Below are 22,377 nucleotides of genomic sequence, written 5' to 3'. Positions count from 1 at the left end.
AATGGTACGAAGACCCATTGCCTTGCCAGAAGCTCTCTTGGGGCTTTTCAAAAAGGTATTATGGGTTGCATGGTTCCTCACGGTCTGAAAGTTACGACGTTCTCTATGTACTATAGTCTTGCGAAACAACCAAAAAAAAAAAAAAAGGAGGAGGGATGCAAAACGAGGATTTCCCGGGAGGTCACCCATCCTAGTACGACTCTCGCCCAAGCACGCTTAATTGCGGAGTTCTGATGGGATCCGGTGCATTAGTGCTTGTATGATCGCATCCGTTAGTATATCCCATGCAATCGCATATATCCTTTTTTGAAAACTGAATGGATCATTCGATGTGGGTCCCACTTGATATGCGGATCGGTTTAGTCACCTTGGACGTGCTTCCAACGTCGAAAAACAAGCAATAACCATGTCCAAACACTGTTTTGGAGCCGTAACTAATTGTGTCGAGATAAAAAAAAACATCTTAAATGCCTTCAAACGTCAAAATCTGCCCTCGAGAATGGTCCAATGGTACGAAGTCCCATTTCCTTGCCAGGAGATCTCTTGGGGCTTTTCAAAAAGGTATTATGGGTTGCATGGTTCCTCACGGTCTGAAAGTTACGACGTTCTCTATGTACTATAGTCTTGCGAAACAACCAAAAAAAAAAAAAGGGGGAGGGATGCAACACGAGGACTTCCCGGGAGGTCACCCATCCTAGTACGACTCTCGCCCAAGCACGCTTAACTGCGGAGTTCTGATGGGATCCGGTGCATTAGTGCTGGTATGATCGCATCCGTTAGTATATCCCATGCAATCGCATATATCCTTTTTTGAAAACTGAATGGATCATTCGATGTGTGTCCCACTTGATATGCGGACCGGTTTAGTCACCTTGGAAATGCTTCCAACGTCGAAAAACAAGCGATAACCATGTCCAAACACAGTTTTGGAGCCGTAACTAATTGTGTCGGGATCACAAAAAAACATCTTAAATGCCTTCAAACGTCAAAATCTGCCCTCGAGAATGGTCCAATGGTACGAAGTCCCATTTCCTTGCCAGGAGATCTCTTGGGGCTTTTCAAAAAGGTATTATGGGTTGCATGGTTCCTCACGGTCTGAAAGTTACGACGTTCTCTATGTACTATAGTCTTGCGAAACAACCAAAAAAAAAAAAAGGGGGAGGGATGCAACACGAGGACTTCCCGGGAGGTCACCCATCCTAGTACGACTCTCGCCCAAGCACGCTTAACTGCGGAGTTCTGATGGGATCCGGTGCATTAGTGCTGGTATGATCGCATCCGTTAGTATATCCCATGCAATCGCATATATCCTTTTTTGAAAACTGAATGGATCATTCGATGTGTGTCCCACTTGATATGCGGACCGGTTTAGTCACCTTGGAAATGCTTCCAACGTCGAAAAACAAGCGATAACCATGTCCAAACACAGTTTTGGAGCCGTAACTAATTGTGTCGGGATCACAAAAAAACATCTTAAATGCCTTCAAACGTCAAAATCTGCCCTCGAGAATGGTCCAATGGTACGAAGTCCCATTTCCTTGCCAGGAGATCTCTTGGGGCTTTTCAAAAAGGTATTATGGGTTGCATGGTTCCACACGGTCTGAAAGTTACGACGTTCTCTATGTACTATAGTCTTGCGAAACAACCAAAAAAAAAAAAAAAAGGAGGAGGGATGCAACACGAGGATTTCCCGGGAGGTCACCCATCTTAGTACGACTCTCGCCCAAGCACGCTTAACTGCGGAGTTCTGATGGGATCCGGTGCATTAGTGCTGGTATGATCGCATCCGTTAGTATATCCCATGCAATCGCATATATCCTTTTTTGAAAACTGAATGGATCATTCGATGTGTGTCCCACTTGATATGCGGACCGGTTTAGTCACCTTGGAAATGCTTCCAACGTCGAAAAACAAGCGATAACCATGTCCAAACACTGTTTTGAAGCCGTAACTAATTGTGTCGGGATCACAAAAAAACATCTCAACTGCCTTCAAACGTCAAAATCTGCCCTCGAGAATGGTCCAATGGTACGAAGTCCCATTGCCTTACCAGAAGATCTCTTGGGGCTTTTCAAAAAGGTATTATGGGTTGCGTGGTTCCTCACGGTCTGAAAGTTACGACGTTCTCTATGTACTATAGTCTTGCGAAACAACCAAAAAAAAAAAAAAAAGGAGGAGGGATGCAACACGAGGATTTCCCGGGAGGTCACCCATCTTAGTACGACTCTCGCCCAAGCACGCTTAACTGCGGAGTTCTGATGGGATCCGGTGCATTAGTGCTTGTATGATCGCATCCGTTAGTATATCCCATGCAATCGCATATATCCTTTTTTGAAAACTGAATGGATCATTCGATGTGTGTCCCACTTGATATGCGGACCGGTTTAGTCACCTTGGAAATGCTTCCAACGTCGAAAAACAAGCGATAACCATGTCCAAACACTGTTTTGGAGCCGTAACTAATTGTGTCGGGATCACAAAAAAACATCTTAAATGCCTTCAAACGTCAAAATCTGCCCTCGAGAATGGTCCAATGGTACGAAGACCCATTGCCTTGCCAGAAGCTCTCTTGGGGCTTTTCAAAAAGGTATTATGGGTTGCATGGTTCCTCACGGTCTGAAAGTTACGACGTTCTCTATGTACTATAGTCTTGCGAAACAACCAAAAAAAAAAAAAAAGGAGGAGGGATGCAAAACGAGGATTTCCCGGGAGGTCACCCATCCTAGTACGACTCTCGCCCAAGCACGCTTAATTGCGGAGTTCTGATGGGATCCGGTGCATTAGTGCTTGTATGATCGCATCCGTTAGTATATCCCATGCAATCGCATATATCCTTTTTTGAAAACTGAATGGATCATTCGATGTGGGTCCCACTTGATATGCGGATCGGTTTAGTCACCTTGGACGTGCTTCCAACGTCGAAAAACAAGCAATAACCATGTCCAAACACTGTTTTGGAGCCGTAACTAATTGTGTCGGGATCACAAAAAAACATCTTAAATGCCTTCAAACGTCAAAATCTGCCCTCGAGAATGGTCCAATGGTACGAAGTCCCATTGCCTTACCAGAAGATCTCTTGGGGCTTTTCAAAAAGGTATTATGGGTTGCGTGGTTCCTCACGGTCTGAAAGTTACGACGTTCTCTATGTACTATAGTCTTGCGAAACAACCAAAAAAAAAAAAAAAAGGAGGAGGGATGCAACACGAGGATTTCCCGGGAGGTCACCCATCTTAGTACGACTCTCGCCCAAGCACGCTTAACTGCGGAGTTCTGATGGGATCCGGTGCATTAGTGCTTGTATGATCGCATCCGTTAGTATATCCCATGCAATCGCATATATCCTTTTTTGAAAACTGAATGGATCATTCGATGTGTGTCCCACTTGATATGCGGACCGGTTTAGTCACCTTGGAAATGCTTCCAACGTCGAAAAACAAGCGATAAGCATGTCCAAACACTGTTTTGGAGCCGTAACTAATTGTGTCGGGATCACAAAAAAACATCTTAAATGCCTTCAAACGTCAAAATCTGCCCTCGAGAATGGTCGAATGGTACGAAGACCCATTGCTTTGCCAGAAGATCTCTTGGGGCTTTTCAAAAAGGTATTATGGGTTGCATGGTTCCTCACAGTCTGAAAGTTACGACGTTCTCTATATACTATAGTCTTGCGAAACAACCAAAAAAAAAAAAAAGGAGGAGGGATGCAACACGAGGATTTCCCGGGAGGTCACCCATCCTAGTACGACTCTCGCCCAAGCACGCTTAACTGCGGAGTTCTGATGGGATCCGGTGCATTAGTGCTTGTATGATTGCATCCGTTAGTATATCCCATGCAATCGCATATATCCTTTTTTGAAAACTGAATGGATCATTCGATGTGGGTCCCACTTGATATGCGGATCGGTTTAGTCACCTTGGACGTGCTTCCAACGTCGAAAAACAAGCAATAACCATGTCCAAACACTGTTTTGAAGCCGTAACTAATTGTGTCGGGATAAAAAAAAACATCTTAAATGCCTTCAAACGTCAAAATCTGCCCTCGAGAATGGTCCAATGGTACGAAGTCCCATTTCCTTGCCAGAAGATCTCTTGGGGCTTTTCAAAAAGGTATTATGGGTTGCATGGTTCCTCACGGTCTGAAAGTTACGACGTTCTCTATGTACTATAGTCTTGCGAAACAACCAAAAAAAAAAAAAAAAGGAGGAGGGATGCAACACGAGGATTTCCCGGGAGGTCACCCATCCTAGTACGACTCTCGCCCAAGCACGCTTAACTGCGGAGTTCTGATGGGATCCGGTGCATTAGTGCTTGTATGATTGCATCCGTTAGTATATCCCATGCAATCGCATATATCCTTTTTTGAAAACTGAATGGATCATTCGATGTGGGTCCCACTTGATATGCGGATCGGTTTAGTCACCTTGGACGTGCTTCCAACGTCGAAAAACAAGCAATAACCATGTCCAAACACTGTTTTGAAGCCGTAACTAATTGTGTCGGGATAAAAAAAAACATCTTAAATGCCTTCAAACGTCAAAATCTGCCCTCGAGAATGGTCCAATGGTACAAAGTCCCATTTCCTTGCCAGAAGATCTCTTGGGGCTTTTCAAAAAGGTATTATGGGTTGCATGGTTCCTCACGGTCTGAAAGTTACGACGTTCTCTATGTACTATAGTCTTGCGAAACAACCAAAAAAAAAAAAAAAAGGAGGAGGGATGCAACACGAGGATTTCCCGGGAGGTCACCCATCTTAGTACGACTCTCGCCCAAGCACGCTTAACTGCGGAGTTCTGATGGGATCCGGTGCATTAGTGCTTGTATGATCGCATCCGTTAGTATATCCCATGCAATCGCATATATCCTTTTTTGAAAACTGAATGGATCATTCGATGTGTGTCCCACTTGATATGCGGACCGGTTTAGTCACCTTGGAAATGCTTCCAACGTCGAAAAACAAGCGATAACCATGTCCAAACACTGTTTTGGAGCCGTAACTAATTGTGTCGGGATCACAAAAAAACATCTTAAATGCCTTCAAACGTCAAAATCTGCCCTCGAGAATGGTCGAATGGTACGAAGACCCATTGCCTTGCCAGAAGATCTCTTGGGGCTTTTCAAAAAGGTATTATGGGTTGCATGGTTCCTCACGGTCTGAAAGTTACGACGTTCTCTATATACTATAGTCTTGCGAAACAACCAAAAAAAAAAAAAAAGGAGGAGGGATGCAACACGAGGATTTCCCGGGAGGTCACCCATCCTAGTACGACTCTCGCCCAAGCACGCTTAACTGCGGAGTTCTGATGGGATCCGGTGCATTAGTGCTTGTATGATTGCATCCGTTAGTATATCCCATGCAATCGCATATATCCTTTTTTGAAAACTGAATGGATCATTCGATGTGGGTCCCACTTGATATGCGGATCGGTTTAGTCACCTTGGACGTGCTTCCAACGTCGAAAAACAAGCAATAACCATGTCCAAACACTGTTTTGAAGCCGTAACTAATTGTGTCGGGATAAAAAAAAACATCTTAAATGCCTTCAAACGTCAAAATCTGCCCTCGAGAATGGTCCAATGGTACGAAGTCCCATTTCCTTGCCAGAAGATCTCTTGGGGCTTTTCAAAAAGGTATTATGGGTTGCATGGTTCCTCACGGTCTGAAAGTTACGACGTTCTCTATGTACTATAGTCTTGCGAAACAACCAAAAAAAAAAAAAAAAGGAGGAGGGATGCAACACGAGGATTTCCCGGGAGGTCACCCATCTTAGTACGACTCTCGCCCAAGCACGCTTAACTGCGGAGTTCTGATGGGATCCGGTGCATTAGTGCTTGTATGATCGCATCCGTTAGTATATCCCATGCAATCGCATATATCCTTTTTTAAAAACTGAATGGATCATTCGATGTGTGTCCCACTTGATATGCGGACCGGTTTAGTCACCTTGGAAATGCTTCCAACGTCGAAAAACAAGCGATAACCATGTCCAAACACTGTTTTGGAGCCGTAACTAATTGTGTCGGGATCACAAAAAAACATCTTAAATGCCTTCAAACGTCAAAATCTGCCCTCGAGAATGGTCCAATGGTACGAAGACCCATTGCCTTGCCAGAAGCTCTCTTGGGGCTTTTCAAAAAGGTATTATGGGTTGCATGGTTCCTCACGGTCTGAAAGTTACGACGTTCTCTATATACTATAGTCTTGCGAAACAACCAAAAAAAAAAAAAAAGGAGGAGGGATGCAACACGAGGATTTCCCGGGAGGTCACCCATCCTAGTACGACTCTCGCCCAAGCACGCTTAACTGCGGAGTTCTGATGGGATCCGGTGCATTAGTGCTTGTATGATTGCATCCGTTAGTATATCCCATGCAATCGCATATATCCTTTTTTGAAAACTGAATGGATCATTCGATGTGGGTCCCACTTGATATGCGGATCGGTTTAGTCACCTTGGACGTGCTTCCAACGTCGAAAAACAAGCAATAACCATGTCCAAACACTGTTTTGAAGCCGTAACTAATTGTGTCGGGATAAAAAAAAACATCTTAAATGCCTTCAAACGTCAAAATCTGCCCTCGAGAATGGTCCAATGGTACGAAGACCCATTTCCTTGCTAGAAGATCTCTTGGGGCTTTTCAAAAAGGTATTATGGGTTGCATGGTTCCTCACGGTCTGAAAGTTACGACGTTCTCTATGTACTATAGTTTTGCGAAACAACCAAAAAAAAAAAAAGGGGGGAGGGATGCAACACGAGGACTTCCCGGGAGGTCACCCATCCTAGTCGACTCTCGCCCAAGCACGCTTAACTGCGGAGTTCTGATGGGATCCGGTGCATTAGTGCTGGTATGATCGCATCCGTTAGTATATCCCATGCAATCGCATATATCCTTTTTTGAAAACTGAATGGATCATTCGATGTGGGTCCCACTTGATATGCGGACCGGTTTAGTCACCTTGGAAATGCTTCCAACGTCGAAAAACAAGCGATAAGCATGTCCAACCACTGTTTTGGAGCCGTAACTAATTGTGTCGGGATCACAAAAAAACATCTTAAATGCCTTCAAACGTCAAAATCTGCCCTCGAGAATGGTCCAATGGTACGAAGACCCATTGCCTTGCCAGAAGCTCTCTTGGGGCTTTTCAAAAAGGTATTATGGGTTGCATGGTTCCTCACGGTCTGAAAGTTACGACGTTCTCTATGTACTATAGTCTTGCGAAACAACCAAAAAAAAAAAAAAAGGAGGAGGGATGCAAAACGAGGATTTCCCGGGAGGTCACCCATCCTAGTACGACTCTCGCCCAAGCACGCTTAATTGCGGAGTTCTGATGGGATCCGGTGCATTAGTGCTTGTATGATCGCATCCGTTAGTATATCCCATGCAATCGCATATATCCTTTTTTGAAAACTGAATGGATCATTCGATGTGGGTCCCACTTGATATGCGGATCGGTTTAGTCACCTTGGACGTGCTTCCAACGTCGAAAAACAAGCAATAACCATGTCCAAACACTGTTTTGGAGCCGTAACTAATTGTGTCGAGATAAAAAAAAACATCTTAAATGCCTTCAAACGTCAAAATCTGCCCTCGAGAATGGTCCAATGGTACGAAGTCCCATTTCCTTGCCAGGAGATCTCTTGGGGCTTTTCAAAAAGGTATTATGGGTTGCATGGTTCCTCACGGTCTGAAAGTTACGACGTTCTCTATATACTATAGTCTTGCGAAACAACCAAAAAAAAAAAAAAAAAGGAGGAGGGATGCAACACGAGGATTTCCCGGGAGGTCACCCATCCTAGTACGACTCTCGCCCAAGCACGCTTAATTGCGGAGTTCTGATGGGATCCGGTGCATTAGTGCTTGTATGATCGCATCCGTTAGTATATCCCATGCAATCGCATATATCCTTTTTTGAAAACTGAATGGATCATTCGATGTAGGTCCCACTTGATATGCGGATCGGTTTAGTCACCTTGGACGTGCTTCCAACGTCGAAAAACAAGCAATAACCATGTCCAAACACTGTTTTGGAGCCGTAACTAATTGTGTCGGGATAAAAAAAAACATCTTAAATGCCTTCAAACGTCAAAATCTGCCCTCGAGAATGGTCCAATGGTACGAAGTCCCATTTCCTTGCCAGGAGATCTCTTGGGGCTTTTCAAAAAGGTATTATGGGTTGCATGGTTCCTCACGGTCTGAAAGTTACGACGTTCTCTATGTACTATAGTCTTGCGAAACAACCAAAAAAAAAAAAAGGGGGAGGGATGCAACACGAGGACTTCCCGGGAGGTCACCCATCCTAGTACGACTCTCGCCCAAGCACGCTTAACTGCGGAGTTCTGATGGGATCCGGTGCATTAGTGCTGGTATGATCGCATCCGTTAGTATATCCCATGCAATCGCATATATCCTTTTTTGAAAACTGAATGGATCATTCGATGTGTGTCCCACTTGATATGCGGACCGGTTTAGTCACCTTGGAAATGCTTCCAACGTCGAAAAACAAGCGATAACCATGTCCAAACACAGTTTTGGAGCCGTAACTAATTGTGTCGGGATCACAAAAAAACATCTTAAATGCCTTCAAACGTCAAAATCTGCCCTCGAGAATGGTCCAATGGTACGAAGTCCCATTTCCTTGCCAGGAGATCTCTTGGGGCTTTTCAAAAAGGTATTATGGGTTGCATGGTTCCTCACGGTCTGAAAGTTACGACGTTCTCTATGTACTATAGTCTTGCGAAACAACCAAAAAAAAAAAAAGGGGGAGGGATGCAACACGAGGACTTCCCGGGAGGTCACCCATCCTAGTACGACTCTCGCCCAAGCACGCTTAACTGCGGAGTTCTGATGGGATCCGGTGCATTAGTGCTGGTATGATCGCATCCGTTAGTATATCCCATGCAATCGCATATATCCTTTTTTGAAAACTGAATGGATCATTCGATGTGTGTCCCACTTGATATGCGGACCGGTTTAGTCACCTTGGAAATGCTTCCAACGTCGAAAAACAAGCGATAAGCATGTCCAACCACTGTTTTGGAGCCGTAACTAATTGTGTCGGGATCACAAAAAAACATCTTAAATGCCTTCAAACGTCAAAATCTGCCCTCGAGAATGGTCCAATGGTACGAAGACCCATTGTCTTGCCAGAAGCTCTCTTGGGGCTTTTCAAAAAGGTATTATGGGTTGCATGGTTCCTCACGGTCTGAAAGTTACGACGTTCTCTATGTACTATAGTCTTGCGAAACAACCAAAAAAAAAAAAAAAGGAGGAGGGATGCAAAACGAGGATTTCCCGGGAGGTCACCCATCCTAGTACGACTCTCGCCCAAGCACGCTTAACTGCGGAGTTCTGATGGGATCCGGTGCATTAGTGCTGGTATGATCGCATCCGTTAGTATATCCCATGCAATCGCATATATCCTTTTTTGAAAACTGAATGGATCATTCGATGTGTGTCCCACTTGATATGCGGACCGGTTTAGTCACCTTGGAAATGCTTCCAACGTCGAAAAACAAGCGATAACCATGTCCAAACACAGTTTTGGAGCCGTAACTAATTGTGTCGGGATCACAAAAAAACATCTTAAATGCCTTCAAACGTCAAAATCTGCCCTCGAGAATGGTCCAATGGTACGAAGTCCCATTTCCTTGCCAGGAGATCTCTTGGGGCTTTTCAAAAAGGTATTATGGGTTGCATGGTTCCTCACGGTCTGAAAGTTACGACGTTCTCTATGTACTATAGTCTTGCGAAACAACCAAAAAAAAAAAAAGGGGGAGGGATGCAACACGAGGACTTCCCGGGAGGTCACCCATCCTAGTACGACTCTCGCCCAAGCACGCTTAACTGCGGAGTTCTGATGGGATCCGGTGCATTAGTGCTGGTATGATCGCATCCGTTAGTATATCCCATGCAATCGCATATATCCTTTTTTGAAAACTGAATGGATCATTCGATGTGTGTCCCACTTGATATGCGGACCGGTTTAGTCACCTTGGAAATGCTTCCAACGTCGAAAAACAAGCGATAACCATGTCCAAACACAGTTTTGGAGCCGTAACTAATTGTGTCGGGATCACAAAAAAACATCTTAAATGCCTTCAAACGTCAAAATCTGCCCTCGAGAATGGTCCAATGGTACGAAGTCCCATTTCCTTGCCAGGAGATCTCTTGGGGCTTTTCAAAAAGGTATTATGGGTTGCATGGTTCCACACGGTCTGAAAGTTACGACGTTCTCTATGTACTATAGTCTTGCGAAACAACCAAAAAAAAAAAAAGGGGGAGGGATGCAACACGAGGACTTCCCGGGAGGTCACCCATCCTAGTACGACTCTCGCCCAAGCACGCTTAACTGCGGAGTTCTGATGGGATCCGGTGCATTAGTGCTGGTATGATCGCATCCGTTAGTATATCCCATGCAATCGCATATATCCTTTTTTGAAAACTGAATGGATCATTCGATGTGTGTCCCACTTGATATGCGGACCGGTTTAGTCACCTTGGAAATGCTTCCAACGTCGAAAAACAAGCGATAACCATGTCCAAACACAGTTTTGGAGCCGTAACTAATTGTGTCGGGATCACAAAAAAACATCTTAAATGCCTTCAAACGTCAAAATCTGCCCTCGAGAATGGTCCAATGGTACGAAGACCGATTGCTTTGCCAGAAGCTCTCTTGGGGCTTTTCAAAAAGGTATTATGGGTTGCATGGTTCCTCACGGTCTGAAAGTTACGACGTTCTCTATATACTATAGTCTTGCGAAACAACCAAAAAAAAAAAAAAAAAGGAGGAGGGATGCAACACGAGGATTTCCCGGGAGGTCACCCATCCTAGTACGACTCTCGCCCAAGCACGCTTAATTGCGGAGTTCTGATGGGATCCGGTGCATTAGTGCTTGTATGATCGCATCCGTTAGTATATCCCATGCAATCGCATATATCCTTTTTTGAAAACTGAATGGATCATTCGATGTGGGTCCCACTTGATATGCGGATCGGTTTAGTCACCTTGGACGTGCTTCCAACGTCGAAAAACAAGCAATAACCATGTCCAAACACTGTTTTGGAGCCGTAACTAATTGTGTCGGGATAAAAAAAAACATCTTAAATGCCTTCAAACGTCAAAATCTGCCCTCGAGAATGGTCCAATGGTACGAAGTCCCATTTCCTTGCCAGGAGATCTCTTGGGGCTTTTCAAAAAGGTATTATGGGTTGCATGGTTCCTCACGGTCTGAAAGTTACGACGTTCTCTATGTACTATAGTCTTGCGAAACAACCAAAAAAAAAAAAAGGGGGAGGGATGCAACACGAGGACTTCCCGGGAGGTCACCCATCCTAGTACGACTCTCGCCCAAGCACGCTTAACTGCGGAGTTCTGATGGGATCCGGTGCATTAGTGCTGGTATGATCGCATCCGTTAGTATATCCCATGCAATCGCATATATCCTTTTTTGAAAACTGAATGGATCATTCGATGTGTGTCCCACTTGATATGCGGACCGGTTTAGTCACCTTGGAAATGCTTCCAACGTCGAAAAACAAGCGATAACCATGTCCAAACACAGTTTTGGAGCCGTAACTAATTGTGTCGGGATCACAAAAAAACATCTTAAATGCCTTCAAACGTCAAAATCTGCCCTCGAGAATGGTCCAATGGTACGAAGTCCCATTTCCTTGCCAGGAGATCTCTTGGGGCTTTTCAAAAAGGTATTATGGGTTGCATGGTTCCTCACGGTCTGAAAGTTACGACGTTCTCTATGTACTATAGTCTTGCGAAACAACCAAAAAAAAAAAAAGGGGGAGGGATGCAACACGAGGACTTCCCGGGAGGTCACCCATCCTAGTACGACTCTCGCCCAAGCACGCTTAACTGCGGAGTTCTGATGGGATCCGGTGCATTAGTGCTGGTATGATCGCATCCGTTAGTATATCCCATGCAATCGCATATATCCTTTTTTGAAAACTGAATGGATCATTCGATGTGTGTCCCACTTGATATGCGGACCGGTTTAGTCACCTTGGAAATGCTTCCAACGTCGAAAAACAAGCGATAACCATGTCCAAACACTGTTTTGGAGCCGTAACTAATTGTGTCGGGATCACAAAAAAACATCTTAAATGCCTTCAAACGTCAAAATCTGCCCTTGAGAATGGTCCAATGGCACGAAGACCCATTGCCTTGCCAGAAGCTCTCTTGGGGCTTTTCAAAAAGGTATTATGGGTTGCATGGTTCCACACGGTCTGAAAGTTACGACGTTCTCTATGTACTATAGTCTTGCGAAACAACCAAAAAAAAAAAAAGGGGGAGGGATGCAACACGAGGACTTCCCGGGAGGTCACCCATCCTAGTACGACTCTCGCCCAAGCACGCTTAACTGCGGAGTTCTGATGGGATCCGGTGCATTAGTGCTGGTATGATCGCATCCGTTAGTATATCCCAGGCAATCGCATATATCCTTTTTTGAAAACTGAATGGATCATTCGATGTGTGTCCCACTTGATATGCGGACCGGTTTAGTCACCTTGGAAATGCTTCCAACGTCGAAAAACAAGCGATAACCATGTCCAAACACAGTTTTGGAGCCGTAACTAATTGTGTCGGGATCACAAAAAAACATCTTAAATGCCTTCAAACGTCAAAATCTGCCCTCGAGAATGGTCCAATGGTACGAAGACCGATTGCTTTGCCAGAAGCTCTCTTGGGGCTTTTCAAAAAGGTATTATGGGTTGCATGGTTCCTCACGGTCTGAAAGTTACGACGTTCTCTATATACTATAGTCTTGCGAAACAACCAAAAAAAAAAAAAAAAAGGAGGAGGGATGCAACACGAGGATTTCCCGGGAGGTCACCCATCCTAGTACGACTCTCGCCCAAGCACGCTTAACTGCGGAGTTCTGATGGGATCCGGTGCATTAGTGCTTGTATGATTGCATCCGTTAGTATATCCCATGCAATCGCATATATCCTTTTTTGAAAACTGAATGGATCATTCGATGTGGGTCCCACTTGATATGCGGATCGGTTTAGTCACCTTGGACGTGCTTCCAACGTCAAAAAACAAGCGATAACCATGTCCAAACACTGTTTTGGAGCCGTAACTAATTGTGTCGGGATAAAAAAAAAACATCTTAAATGCCTTCAAACGTCCAAATCTGCCCTCGAGAATGGTCCAATGGCACGAAGACCCATTGCCTTGCCAGAAGCTCTCTTCAGGCTTTTCAAAAAGGTATTATGGGTTGCGTGGTTCCTCACGGTCTGAAAGTTACGACGTTCTCTATGTACTATATTCTTGCGAAACAACCAAAAAAAAAAAAAAAAGGGGGAGGGATGCAACACGAGGACTTCCCAGGAGGTCACCCATCCTAGTACGACTCTCGCCCAAGCACGCTTAACTGCTGAGTTCTGATGGGATCCGGTGCATTAGTGCTGGTATGATCGCATACGTTAGTATATCCCATGCAATCGCATATATCCTTTTTTGAAAACTGAATGGATCATTCGATGTGGGTCCCACTTGATATGCGGACCGGTTTAGTCACCTTGGAAATGCTTCCAACGTCGAAAAACAAGCGATAACCATGTCCAAACACTGTTTTGGAGCCGTAACTAATTGTGTCGGGATCACAAAAAAACATCTTAAATGCCTTCAAACGTCAAAATCTGCCCTTGAGAATGGTCCAATGGCACGAAGACCCATTGCCTTGCCAGAAGCTCTCTTGGGGCTTTTCAAAAAGGTATTATGGGTTGCGTGGTTCCTCACGGTCTGAAAGTTACGACGTTCTCTATGTAGTATAGTCTTGCGAAACAACCAAAAAAAAAAAAAAAGGAGGAGGGATGCAACACGAGGATTTCCCGGGAGGTCACCCATCTTAGTACGACTCTCGCCCAAGCACGCTTAACTGCGGAGTTCTGATGGGATCCGGTGCATTAGTGCTGGTATGATCGCATACGTTAGTATATCCCATGCAATCGCATATATCCTTTTTTGAAAACTGAATGGATCATTCGATGTGGGTCCCACTTGATATGCGGACCGGTTTAGTCACCTTGGAAATGCTTCCAACGTCGAAAAACAAGCGATAACCATGTCCAAACACTGTTTTGGAGCCGTAACTAATTGTGTCGGGATCACAAAAAAACATCTTAAATGCCTTCAAACGTCAAAATCTGCCCTTGAGAATGGTCCAATGGCACGAAGACCCATTGCCTTGCCAGAAGCTCTCTTGGGGCTTTTCAAAAAGGTATTATGGGTTGCATGGTTCCACACGGTCTGAAAGTTACGACGTTCTCTATGTACTATAGTCTTGCGAAACAACCAAAAAAAAAAAAAGGGGGAGGGATGCAACACGAGGACTTCCCGGGAGGTCACCCATCCTAGTACGACTCTCGCCCAAGCACGCTTAACTGCGGAGTTCTGATGGGATCCGGTGCATTAGTGCTGGTATGATCGCATCCGTTAGTATATCCCATGCAATCGCATATATCCTTTTTTGAAAACTGAATGGATCATTCGATGTGTGTCCCACTTGATATGCGGACCGGTTTAGTCACCTTGGAAATGCTTCCAACGTCGAAAAACAAGCGATAACCATGTCCAAACACAGTTTTGGAGCCGTAACTAATTGTGTCGGGATCACAAAAAAACATCTTAAATGCCTTCAAACGTCAAAATCTGCCCTCGAGAATGGTCCAATGGTACGAAGACCGATTGCTTTGCCAGAAACTCTCTTGGGGCTTTTCAAAAAGGTATTATGGGTTGCATGGTTCCTCACGGTCTGAAAGTTACGACGTTCTCTATATACTATAGTCTTGCGAAACAACCAAAAAAAAAAAAAAAAGGAGGAGGGATGCAACACGAGGATTTCCCGGGAGGTCACCCATCCTAGTACGACTCTCGCCCAAGCACGCTTAACTGCGGAGTTCTGATGGGATCCGGTGCATTAGTGCTTGTATGATTGCATCCGTTAGTATATCCCATGCAATCGCATATATCCTTTTTTGAAAACTGAATGGATCATTCGATGTGGGTCCCACTTGATATGCGGATCGGTTTAGTCACCTTGGACGTGCTTCAAACGTCAAAAAACAAGCGATAACCATGTCCAAACACTGTTTTGGAGCCGTAACTAATTGTGTCGGGATAAAAAAAAAACATCTTAAATGCCTTCAAACGTCCAAATCTGCCCTCGAGAATGGTCCAATGGCACGAAGACCCATTGCCTTGCCAGAAGCTCTCTTCAGGCTTTTCAAAAAGGTATTATGGGTTGCGTGGTTCCTCACGGTCTGAAAGTTACGACGTTCTCTATGTACTATATTCTTGCGAAACAACCAAAAAAAAAAAAAAAAGGGGGAGGGATGCAACACGAGGACTTCCCGGGAGGTCACCCATCCTAGTACGACTCTCGCCCAAGCACGCTTAACTGCTGAGTTCTGATGGGATCCGGTGCATTAGTGCTGGTATGATCGCATACGTTAGTATATCCCATGCAATCGCATATATCCTTTTTTGAAAACTGAATGGATCATTCGATGTGGGTCCCACTTGATATGCGGACCGGTTTAGTCACCTTGGAAATGCTTCCAACGTCGAAAAACAAGCGATAACCATGTCCAAACACTGTTTTGGAGCCGTAACTAATTGTGTCGGGATCACAAAAAAACATCTTAAATGCCTTCAAACGTCAAAATCTGCCCTTGAGAATGGTCCAATGGCACGAAGACCCATTGCCTTGCCAGAAGCTCTCTTGGGGCTTTTCAAAAAGGTATTATGGGTTGCGTGGTTCCTCACGGTCTGAAAGTTACGACGTTCTCTATGTACTATAGTCTTGCGAAACAACCAAAAAAAAAAAAAAGGAGGAGGGATGCAACACGAGGATTTCCCGGGAGGTCACCCATCTTAGTACGACTCTCGCCCAAGCACGCTTAACTGCGGAGTTCTGATGGGATCCGGTGCATTAGTGCTGGTATGATCGCATACGTTAGTATATCCCATGCAATCGCATATATCCTTTTTTGAAAACTGAATGGATCATTCGATGTGGGTCCCACTTGATATGCGGACCGGTTTAGTCACCTTGGAAATGCTTCCAACGTCGAAAAACAAGCGATAACCATGTCCAAACACTGTTTTGGAGCCGTAACTAATTGTGTCGGGATCACAAAAAAACATCTTAAATGCCTTCAAACGTCAAAATCTGCCCTTGAGAATGGTCCAATGGTACGAAGACCCATTGCCTTGCCAGAAGCTCTCTTGGGGCTTTTCAAAAAGGTATTATGGGTTGCATGGTTCCTCACGGTCTGAAAGTTACGACGTTCTCTATGTACTATAGTCTTGCGAAACAACCAAAAAAAAAAAAAAGGGGAAGGAGGAGGGATGCAACACGAGGATTTCCCGGGAGGTCACCCATCCTAGTACGACTCTCGCCCAAGCACGCTTAACTGCGGAGTTCTGATGGGATCCGGTGCATTAGTGCTGGTATGATCGCATCCGTTAGTATATCCCATGCAATCGCATATATCCTTTTTTGAAAACTGAATGGATCATTCGATGTGGGTCCCACTTGATATGCGGACCGGTTTAGTCACCTTGGAAATGCTTCCAACGTCGAAAAACAAGCGATAACCATGTCCAAACACTGTTTTGGAGCCGTAACTAATTGTGTCGGGATCACAAAAAAACATCTTAAATGCCTTCAAACGTCAAAATCTGCCCTTGAGAATGGTCCAATGGTACAAAGACCCATTGCCTTGCCAGAAGCTCTCTTGGGGCTTTTCAAAAAGGTATTATGGGTTGCATGGTTCCTCACGGTCTGAAAGTTACGACGTTCTCTATGTACTATAGTCTTGCGAAACAACCAAAAAAAAAAAAAAAGGAGGAGGGATGCAACACGAGGATTTCCCGGGAGGTCACCCATCTTAGTACGACTCTCGCCCAAGCACGTTTAACTGCGGAGTTCTGATGGGATCCGGTGCATTAGTGCTTGTATGATCGCATCCGTTAGTATATCCCATGCAATCGCATATATCCTTTTTTGAAAACTGAATGGATCATTCGATGTGGGTCCCACTTGATATGCGGATCGGTTTAGTCACCTTGGACGTGCTTCCAACATCGAAAAACAAGCGATAACCATGTCCAAACACTGTTTTGGAGCCGTAACTAATTTGTGTCGGGATAAAAAAAAACATCTTAAATGCCTTCAAACGTCAAAATCTGCCCTCGAGAATGGTCCAATGGTACGAAGTCCCATTTCCTTGCCAGGAGATCTCTTGGGGCTTTTCAAAAAGGTATTATGGGTTGCATGGTTCCTCACGGTCTGAAAGTTACGACGTTCTCTATGTACTATAGTCTTGCGAAACAACCAAAAAAAAAAAAAAGGGGGAGGGATGCAACACGAGGACTTCCTAGGAGGTCACCCATCCTAGTACGACTCTCGCCCAAGCACGCTTAACTGCAGAGTTCTGATGGGATCCGGTGCATTAGTGCTGGTATGATTGCATCCGTTAGTATATCCCATGCAATCGCATATATCCTTTTTTGAAAACTGAATGGATCATTCGATGTGTGTCCCACTTGATATGCAGACCGGTTTAGTCACCTTGGAAATGCTTCCAACGTCGAAAAACAAGCGATAACCATGTCCAAACACAGTTTTGGAGCCGTAACTAATTGTGTCGGGATAACAAAACATCTTAAATGCCTTCAAACGTCAAAATCTGCCCTCGAGAATGGTCCAATGGTACGAAGACCCATTGCCTTGCCAGAAGCTCTCTTGGGGCTTTTCAAAAAGGTATTATGGGTTGCATGGTTCCTCACGGTCTGAAAGTTACGACGTTCTCTATGTACTATAGTCTTGCGAAACAACCAAAAAAAAAAAAAAGGGGAAGGAGGAGGGATGCAACACGAGGATTTCCCGGGAGGTCACCCATCCTAGTACGACTCTCGCCCAAGCACGCTTAACTGCGGAGTTCTGATGGGATCCGGTGCATTAGTGCTGGTATGATCGCATCCGTTAGTATATCCCATGCAATCGCATATATCCTTTTTTGAAAACTGAATGGATCATTCGATGTGGGTCCCACTTGATATGCGGACCGGTTTAGTCACCTTGGAAATGCTTCCAACGTCGAAAAACAAGCGATAACCATGTCCAAACACTGTTTTGGAGCCGTAACTAATTGTGTCGGGATCACAAAAAAACATCTTAAATGCCTTCAAACGTCAAAATCTGCCCTTGAGAATGGTCCAATGGTACAAAGACCCATTGCCTTGCCAGAAGCTCTCTTGGGGCTTTTCAAAAAGGTATTATGGGTTGCATGGTTCCTCACGGTCTGAAAGTTACGACGTTCTCTATGTACTATAGTCTTGCGAAACAACCAAAAAAAAAAAAAAAGGAGGAGGGATGCAACACGAGGATTTCCCGGGAGGTCACCCATCTTAGTACGACTCTCGCCCAAGCACGTTTAACTGCGGAGTTCTGATGGGATCCGGTGCATTAGTGCTTGTATGATCGCATCCGTTAGTATATCCCATGCAATCGCATATATCCTTTTTTGAAAACTGAATGGATCATTCGATGTGGGTCCCACTTGATATGCGGATCGGTTTAGTCACCTTGGACGTGCTTCCAACGTCGAAAAACAAGCGATAACCATGTCCAAACACTGTTTTGGAGCCGTAACTAATTTGTGTCGGGATAAAAAAAAACATCTTAAATGCCTTCAAACGTCAAAATCTGCCCTCGAGAATGGTCCAATGGTACGAAGTCCCATTTCCTTGCCAGGAGATCTCTTGGGGCTTTTCAAAAAGGTATTATGGGTTGCATGGTTCCTCACGGTCTGAAAGTTACGACGTTCTCTATGTACTATAGTCTTGCGAAACAACCAAAAAAAAAAAAAGGGGGAGGGATGCAACACGAGGACTTCCCGGGAGGTCACCCATCCTAGTACGACTCTCGCCCAAGCACGCTTAACTGCGGAGTTCTGATGGGATCCGGTGCATTAGTGCTGGTATGATCGCATCCGTTAGTATATCCCATGCAATCGCATATATCCTTTTTTGAAAACTGAATGGATCATTCGATGTGGGTCCCACTTGATATGCGGATCGGTTTAGTCACCTTGGAAATGCTTCCAACATCGAAAAACAAGCGATAACCATGTCCAAACACTGTTTTGGAGCCGTAACTAATTGTGTCGGGATAACAAAAAAACATCTTAAATGCCTTCAAACGTCAAAATCTGCCCTCGAGAATGGTCCAATGGTACGAAGTCCCATTTCCTTGCCAGGAGATCTCTTGGGGCTTTTCAAAAAGGTATTATGGGTTGCATGGTTCCTCACGGTCTGAAAGTTACGACGTTCTCTATGTACTATAGTCTTGCGAAACAACCAAAAAAAAATAAAGGGGGAGGGATGCAACACGAGGACTTCCCGGGAGGTCACCCATCCTAGTACGACTCTCGCCCAAGCACGCTTAACTGCGGAGTTCTGATGGGATCCGGTGCATTAGTGCTGGTATGATCGCATCCGTTAGTATATCCCATGCAATCGCATATATCCTTTTTTGAAAACTAAATGGATCATTCGATGTGGGTCCCACTTGATATGCGGATCGGTTTAGTCACCTTGGACGTGCTTCCAACGTCGAAAAACAAGCGATAACCATGTCCAAACACTGTTTTGGAGCCGTAACTAATTTGTGTCGGGATAAAAAAAAACATCTTAAATGCCTTCAAACGTCAAAATCTGCCCTCGAGAATGGTCCAATGGTACGAAGTCCCATTTCCTTGCCAGGAGATCTCTTGGGGCTTTTCAAAAAGGTATTATGGGTTGCATGGTTCCTCACGGTCTGAAAGTTACGACGTTCTCTATGTACTATAGTCTTGCGAAACAACCAAAAAAAAAAAAAGGGGGAGGGATGCAACACGAGGACTTCCCGGGAGGTCACCCATCCTAGTACGACTCTCGCCCAAGCACGCTTAACTGCGGAGTTCTGATGGGATCCGGTGCATTAGTGCTGGTATGATCGCATCCGTTAGTATATCCCATGCAATCGCATATATCCTTTTTTGAAAACTGAATGGATCATTCGATGTGTGTCCCACTTAATATGCGGACCGGTTTAGTCACCTTGGAAATGCTTCCAACGTCGAAAAACAAGCGATAACCATGTCCAAACACAGTTTTGGAGCCGTAACTAATTGTGTCGGGATCACAAAAAAACATCTTAAATGCCTTCAAACGTCAAAATCTGCCCTCGAGAATGGTCCAATGGTACTAAGACCGATTGCCTTGCCAGAAGCTCTCTTGGGGCTTTTCAAAAAGGTATTATGGGTTGCATGGTTCCTCACGGTCTGAAAGTTACGACGTTCTCTATATACTATAGTCTTGCGAAACAACCAAAAAAAAAAAAAAAAGGAGGAGGGATGCAACACGAGGATTTCCCGGGAGGTCACCCATCCTAGTACGACTCTCGCCCAAGCACGCTTAACTGCGGAGTTCTGATGGGATCCGGTGCATTAGTGCTTGTATGATCGCATCCGTTAGTATATCCCATGCAATCGCATATATCCTTTTTTGAAAACTGAATGGATCATTCGATGTGGGTCCCACTTGATATGCGGATCGGTTTAGTCACCTTGGACGTGCTTCCAACATCGAAAAACAAGCGATAACCATGTCCAAACACTGTTTTGGAGCCGTAACTAATTTGTGTCGGGATAAAAAAAAACATCTTAAATGCCTTCAAACGTCAAAATCTGCCCTCGAGAATGGTCCAATGGTACGAAGTCCCATTTCCTTGCCAGGAGATCTCTTGGGGCTTTTCAAAAAGGTATTATGGGTTGCATGGTTCCTCACGGTCTGAAAGTTACGACGTTCTCTATGTACTATAGTCTTGCGAAACAACCAAAAAAAAAAAAAAGGGGGAGGGATGCAACACGAGGACTTCCTAGGAGGTCACCCATCCTAGTACGACTCTCGCCCAAGCACGCTTAACTGCAGAGTTCTGATGGGATCCGGTGCATTAGTGCTGGTATGATTGCATCCGTTAGTATATCCCATGCAATCGCATATATCCTTTTTTGAAAACTGAATGGATCATTCGATGTGTGTCCCACTTGATATGCAGACCGGTTTAGTCACCTTGGAAATGCTTCCAACGTCGAAAAACAAGCGATAACCATGTCCAAACACAGTTTTGGAGCCGTAACTAATTGTGTCGGGATAACAAAACATCTTAAATGCCTTCAAACGTCAAAATCTGCCCTCGAGAATGGTCCAATGGTACGAAGACCCATTGCCTTGCCAGAAGCTCTCTTGGGGCTTTTCAAAAAGGTATTATGGGTTGCATGGTTCCTCACGGTCTGAAAGTTACGACGTTCTCTATGTACTATAGTCTTGCGAAACAACCAAAAAAAAAAAAAAGGGGAAGGAGGAGGGATGCAACACGAGGATTTCCCGGGAGGTCACCCATCCTAGTACGACTCTCGCCCAAGCACGCTTAACTGCGGAGTTCTGATGGGATCCGGTGCATTAGTGCTGGTATGATCGCATCCGTTAGTATATCCCATGCAATCGCATATATCCTTTTTTGAAAACTGAATGGATCATTCGATGTGGGTCCCACTTGATATGCGGATCGGTTTAGTCACCTTGGAAATGCTTCCAACATCGAAAAACAAGCGATAACCATGTCCAAACACTGTTTTGGAGCCGTAACTAATTGTGTCGGGATAACAAAAAAACATCTTAAATGCCTTCAAACGTCAAAATCTGCCCTCGAGAATGGTCCAATGGTACGAAGTCCCATTTCCTTGCCAGGAGATCTCTTGGGGCTTTTCAAAAAGGTATTATGGGTTGCATGGTTCCTCACGGTCTGAAAGTTACGACGTTCTCTATGTACTATAGTCTTGCGAAACAACCAAAAAAAAAAAAAGGGGGAGGGATGCAACACGAGGACTTCCCGGGAGGTCACCCATCCTAGTACGACTCTCGCCCAAGCACGCTTAACTGCGGAGTTCTGATGGGATCCGGTGCATTAGTGCTGGTATGATCGCATCCGTTAGTATATCCCATGCAATCGCATATATCCTTTTTTGAAAACTGAATGGATCATTCGATGTGGGTCCCACTTGATATGCGGATCGGTTTAGTCACCTTGGACGTGCTTCCAACGTCGAAAAACAAGCGATAACCATGTCCAAACACTGTTTTGGAGCCGTAACTAATTTGTGTCGGGATAAAAAAAAACATCTTAAATGCCTTCAAACGTCAAAATCTGCCCTCGAGAATGGTCCAATGGTAAGAAGTCCCATTTCCTTGCCAGGAGATCTCTTGGGGCTTTTCAAAAAGGTATTATGGGTTGCATGGTTCCTCACGGTCT

General features: G+C 44.7%; 38 non-coding genes and 6 pseudogenes across 38 annotated transcripts; all 44 read right to left on the bottom strand.

Annotated features, from left to right (window-relative positions):
* Positions 1-152: 152 nt before the first annotated feature.
* Positions 153-271, bottom strand: LOC147931349 (5S ribosomal RNA; annotated as a pseudogene).
* A 385-nt stretch (positions 272-656) lies between these two features.
* Positions 657-775, bottom strand: LOC147931348 (5S ribosomal RNA). Its single transcript, XR_015575667.1, has one exon. It is a non-coding gene; the product is annotated as a 5S ribosomal RNA (ribosomal RNA).
* Positions 776-1,161: 386 nt separating this feature from the next.
* Positions 1,162-1,280, bottom strand: LOC147931347 (5S ribosomal RNA). The gene has a single exon (XR_015575666.1). It is a non-coding gene; the product is annotated as a 5S ribosomal RNA (ribosomal RNA).
* Positions 1,281-1,669: 389 nt separating this feature from the next.
* Positions 1,670-1,788, bottom strand: LOC147931346 (5S ribosomal RNA). Its single transcript, XR_015575729.1, has one exon. It is a non-coding gene; the product is annotated as a 5S ribosomal RNA (ribosomal RNA).
* Positions 1,789-2,177: 389 nt separating this feature from the next.
* LOC147931345 (5S ribosomal RNA) lies at positions 2,178-2,296 on the bottom strand. The gene has a single exon (XR_015576375.1). It is a non-coding gene; the product is annotated as a 5S ribosomal RNA (ribosomal RNA).
* Positions 2,297-2,684: 388 nt separating this feature from the next.
* LOC147931344 (5S ribosomal RNA) lies at positions 2,685-2,803 on the bottom strand (annotated as a pseudogene).
* Positions 2,804-3,192: 389 nt separating this feature from the next.
* Positions 3,193-3,311, bottom strand: LOC147931343 (5S ribosomal RNA). Its single transcript, XR_015576374.1, has one exon. It is a non-coding gene; the product is annotated as a 5S ribosomal RNA (ribosomal RNA).
* Positions 3,312-3,698: 387 nt separating this feature from the next.
* Positions 3,699-3,817, bottom strand: LOC147931342 (5S ribosomal RNA). The gene has a single exon (XR_015576456.1). It is a non-coding gene; the product is annotated as a 5S ribosomal RNA (ribosomal RNA).
* A 388-nt stretch (positions 3,818-4,205) lies between these two features.
* Positions 4,206-4,324, bottom strand: LOC147931341 (5S ribosomal RNA). The gene has a single exon (XR_015576455.1). It is a non-coding gene; the product is annotated as a 5S ribosomal RNA (ribosomal RNA).
* A 388-nt stretch (positions 4,325-4,712) lies between these two features.
* LOC147931340 (5S ribosomal RNA) lies at positions 4,713-4,831 on the bottom strand. Its single transcript, XR_015576372.1, has one exon. It is a non-coding gene; the product is annotated as a 5S ribosomal RNA (ribosomal RNA).
* A 388-nt stretch (positions 4,832-5,219) lies between these two features.
* On the bottom strand, positions 5,220-5,338 carry LOC147931339 (5S ribosomal RNA). Its single transcript, XR_015576453.1, has one exon. It is a non-coding gene; the product is annotated as a 5S ribosomal RNA (ribosomal RNA).
* Positions 5,339-5,726: 388 nt separating this feature from the next.
* LOC147931338 (5S ribosomal RNA) lies at positions 5,727-5,845 on the bottom strand. The gene has a single exon (XR_015576371.1). It is a non-coding gene; the product is annotated as a 5S ribosomal RNA (ribosomal RNA).
* A 388-nt stretch (positions 5,846-6,233) lies between these two features.
* LOC147931337 (5S ribosomal RNA) lies at positions 6,234-6,352 on the bottom strand. Its single transcript, XR_015576452.1, has one exon. It is a non-coding gene; the product is annotated as a 5S ribosomal RNA (ribosomal RNA).
* A 386-nt stretch (positions 6,353-6,738) lies between these two features.
* Positions 6,739-6,856, bottom strand: LOC147931336 (5S ribosomal RNA; annotated as a pseudogene).
* Positions 6,857-7,244: 388 nt separating this feature from the next.
* LOC147931335 (5S ribosomal RNA) lies at positions 7,245-7,363 on the bottom strand (annotated as a pseudogene).
* Positions 7,364-7,752: 389 nt separating this feature from the next.
* LOC147931334 (5S ribosomal RNA) lies at positions 7,753-7,871 on the bottom strand (annotated as a pseudogene).
* A 385-nt stretch (positions 7,872-8,256) lies between these two features.
* Positions 8,257-8,375, bottom strand: LOC147931333 (5S ribosomal RNA). The gene has a single exon (XR_015575665.1). It is a non-coding gene; the product is annotated as a 5S ribosomal RNA (ribosomal RNA).
* A 386-nt stretch (positions 8,376-8,761) lies between these two features.
* LOC147931332 (5S ribosomal RNA) lies at positions 8,762-8,880 on the bottom strand. The gene has a single exon (XR_015575664.1). It is a non-coding gene; the product is annotated as a 5S ribosomal RNA (ribosomal RNA).
* Positions 8,881-9,268: 388 nt separating this feature from the next.
* Positions 9,269-9,387, bottom strand: LOC147931331 (5S ribosomal RNA). The gene has a single exon (XR_015575935.1). It is a non-coding gene; the product is annotated as a 5S ribosomal RNA (ribosomal RNA).
* A 386-nt stretch (positions 9,388-9,773) lies between these two features.
* On the bottom strand, positions 9,774-9,892 carry LOC147931330 (5S ribosomal RNA). The gene has a single exon (XR_015575663.1). It is a non-coding gene; the product is annotated as a 5S ribosomal RNA (ribosomal RNA).
* Positions 9,893-10,278: 386 nt separating this feature from the next.
* On the bottom strand, positions 10,279-10,397 carry LOC147931329 (5S ribosomal RNA). The gene has a single exon (XR_015575662.1). It is a non-coding gene; the product is annotated as a 5S ribosomal RNA (ribosomal RNA).
* Positions 10,398-10,787: 390 nt separating this feature from the next.
* Positions 10,788-10,906, bottom strand: LOC147931328 (5S ribosomal RNA; annotated as a pseudogene).
* A 385-nt stretch (positions 10,907-11,291) lies between these two features.
* Positions 11,292-11,410, bottom strand: LOC147931327 (5S ribosomal RNA). The gene has a single exon (XR_015575661.1). It is a non-coding gene; the product is annotated as a 5S ribosomal RNA (ribosomal RNA).
* Positions 11,411-11,796: 386 nt separating this feature from the next.
* On the bottom strand, positions 11,797-11,915 carry LOC147931326 (5S ribosomal RNA). Its single transcript, XR_015575659.1, has one exon. It is a non-coding gene; the product is annotated as a 5S ribosomal RNA (ribosomal RNA).
* A 386-nt stretch (positions 11,916-12,301) lies between these two features.
* LOC147931325 (5S ribosomal RNA) lies at positions 12,302-12,420 on the bottom strand. The gene has a single exon (XR_015575658.1). It is a non-coding gene; the product is annotated as a 5S ribosomal RNA (ribosomal RNA).
* A 390-nt stretch (positions 12,421-12,810) lies between these two features.
* On the bottom strand, positions 12,811-12,929 carry LOC147931324 (5S ribosomal RNA). Its single transcript, XR_015576451.1, has one exon. It is a non-coding gene; the product is annotated as a 5S ribosomal RNA (ribosomal RNA).
* A 389-nt stretch (positions 12,930-13,318) lies between these two features.
* Positions 13,319-13,437, bottom strand: LOC147931323 (5S ribosomal RNA). The gene has a single exon (XR_015576358.1). It is a non-coding gene; the product is annotated as a 5S ribosomal RNA (ribosomal RNA).
* A 388-nt stretch (positions 13,438-13,825) lies between these two features.
* LOC147931322 (5S ribosomal RNA) lies at positions 13,826-13,944 on the bottom strand. The gene has a single exon (XR_015576128.1). It is a non-coding gene; the product is annotated as a 5S ribosomal RNA (ribosomal RNA).
* Positions 13,945-14,330: 386 nt separating this feature from the next.
* Positions 14,331-14,449, bottom strand: LOC147931321 (5S ribosomal RNA). Its single transcript, XR_015575657.1, has one exon. It is a non-coding gene; the product is annotated as a 5S ribosomal RNA (ribosomal RNA).
* Positions 14,450-14,838: 389 nt separating this feature from the next.
* Positions 14,839-14,957, bottom strand: LOC147931320 (5S ribosomal RNA). Its single transcript, XR_015576450.1, has one exon. It is a non-coding gene; the product is annotated as a 5S ribosomal RNA (ribosomal RNA).
* Positions 14,958-15,346: 389 nt separating this feature from the next.
* On the bottom strand, positions 15,347-15,465 carry LOC147931319 (5S ribosomal RNA). The gene has a single exon (XR_015576519.1). It is a non-coding gene; the product is annotated as a 5S ribosomal RNA (ribosomal RNA).
* A 387-nt stretch (positions 15,466-15,852) lies between these two features.
* On the bottom strand, positions 15,853-15,971 carry LOC147931318 (5S ribosomal RNA). Its single transcript, XR_015576127.1, has one exon. It is a non-coding gene; the product is annotated as a 5S ribosomal RNA (ribosomal RNA).
* Positions 15,972-16,364: 393 nt separating this feature from the next.
* Positions 16,365-16,483, bottom strand: LOC147931317 (5S ribosomal RNA). The gene has a single exon (XR_015577321.1). It is a non-coding gene; the product is annotated as a 5S ribosomal RNA (ribosomal RNA).
* A 388-nt stretch (positions 16,484-16,871) lies between these two features.
* Positions 16,872-16,990, bottom strand: LOC147931316 (5S ribosomal RNA). The gene has a single exon (XR_015576526.1). It is a non-coding gene; the product is annotated as a 5S ribosomal RNA (ribosomal RNA).
* A 387-nt stretch (positions 16,991-17,377) lies between these two features.
* Positions 17,378-17,496, bottom strand: LOC147931315 (5S ribosomal RNA). Its single transcript, XR_015576267.1, has one exon. It is a non-coding gene; the product is annotated as a 5S ribosomal RNA (ribosomal RNA).
* Positions 17,497-17,886: 390 nt separating this feature from the next.
* LOC147931314 (5S ribosomal RNA) lies at positions 17,887-18,005 on the bottom strand. The gene has a single exon (XR_015577320.1). It is a non-coding gene; the product is annotated as a 5S ribosomal RNA (ribosomal RNA).
* Positions 18,006-18,393: 388 nt separating this feature from the next.
* Positions 18,394-18,512, bottom strand: LOC147931313 (5S ribosomal RNA). Its single transcript, XR_015576525.1, has one exon. It is a non-coding gene; the product is annotated as a 5S ribosomal RNA (ribosomal RNA).
* A 386-nt stretch (positions 18,513-18,898) lies between these two features.
* On the bottom strand, positions 18,899-19,017 carry LOC147931312 (5S ribosomal RNA). Its single transcript, XR_015575656.1, has one exon. It is a non-coding gene; the product is annotated as a 5S ribosomal RNA (ribosomal RNA).
* Positions 19,018-19,403: 386 nt separating this feature from the next.
* LOC147931311 (5S ribosomal RNA) lies at positions 19,404-19,522 on the bottom strand. The gene has a single exon (XR_015575655.1). It is a non-coding gene; the product is annotated as a 5S ribosomal RNA (ribosomal RNA).
* Positions 19,523-19,908: 386 nt separating this feature from the next.
* On the bottom strand, positions 19,909-20,027 carry LOC147931310 (5S ribosomal RNA). The gene has a single exon (XR_015575654.1). It is a non-coding gene; the product is annotated as a 5S ribosomal RNA (ribosomal RNA).
* A 389-nt stretch (positions 20,028-20,416) lies between these two features.
* LOC147931309 (5S ribosomal RNA) lies at positions 20,417-20,535 on the bottom strand. The gene has a single exon (XR_015576300.1). It is a non-coding gene; the product is annotated as a 5S ribosomal RNA (ribosomal RNA).
* A 387-nt stretch (positions 20,536-20,922) lies between these two features.
* LOC147931308 (5S ribosomal RNA) lies at positions 20,923-21,041 on the bottom strand. Its single transcript, XR_015576266.1, has one exon. It is a non-coding gene; the product is annotated as a 5S ribosomal RNA (ribosomal RNA).
* A 390-nt stretch (positions 21,042-21,431) lies between these two features.
* Positions 21,432-21,550, bottom strand: LOC147931307 (5S ribosomal RNA). Its single transcript, XR_015577319.1, has one exon. It is a non-coding gene; the product is annotated as a 5S ribosomal RNA (ribosomal RNA).
* Positions 21,551-21,936: 386 nt separating this feature from the next.
* Positions 21,937-22,055, bottom strand: LOC147931306 (5S ribosomal RNA). Its single transcript, XR_015575653.1, has one exon. It is a non-coding gene; the product is annotated as a 5S ribosomal RNA (ribosomal RNA).
* Positions 22,056-22,377: the final 322 nt, after the last annotated feature.

The sequence above is a fragment of the Camelina sativa genome, chromosome 12, assembly GCF_030686135.1.
Source record: "Camelina sativa cultivar CO46 ecotype springtype chromosome 12, ASM3068613v1".
NCBI lineage: Eukaryota > Viridiplantae > Streptophyta > Magnoliopsida > Brassicales > Brassicaceae > Camelina > Camelina sativa.
The sequence above is the reverse complement of the archived record's forward strand: the minus strand, read 5'-3'. Positions and strand labels throughout refer to the sequence as shown.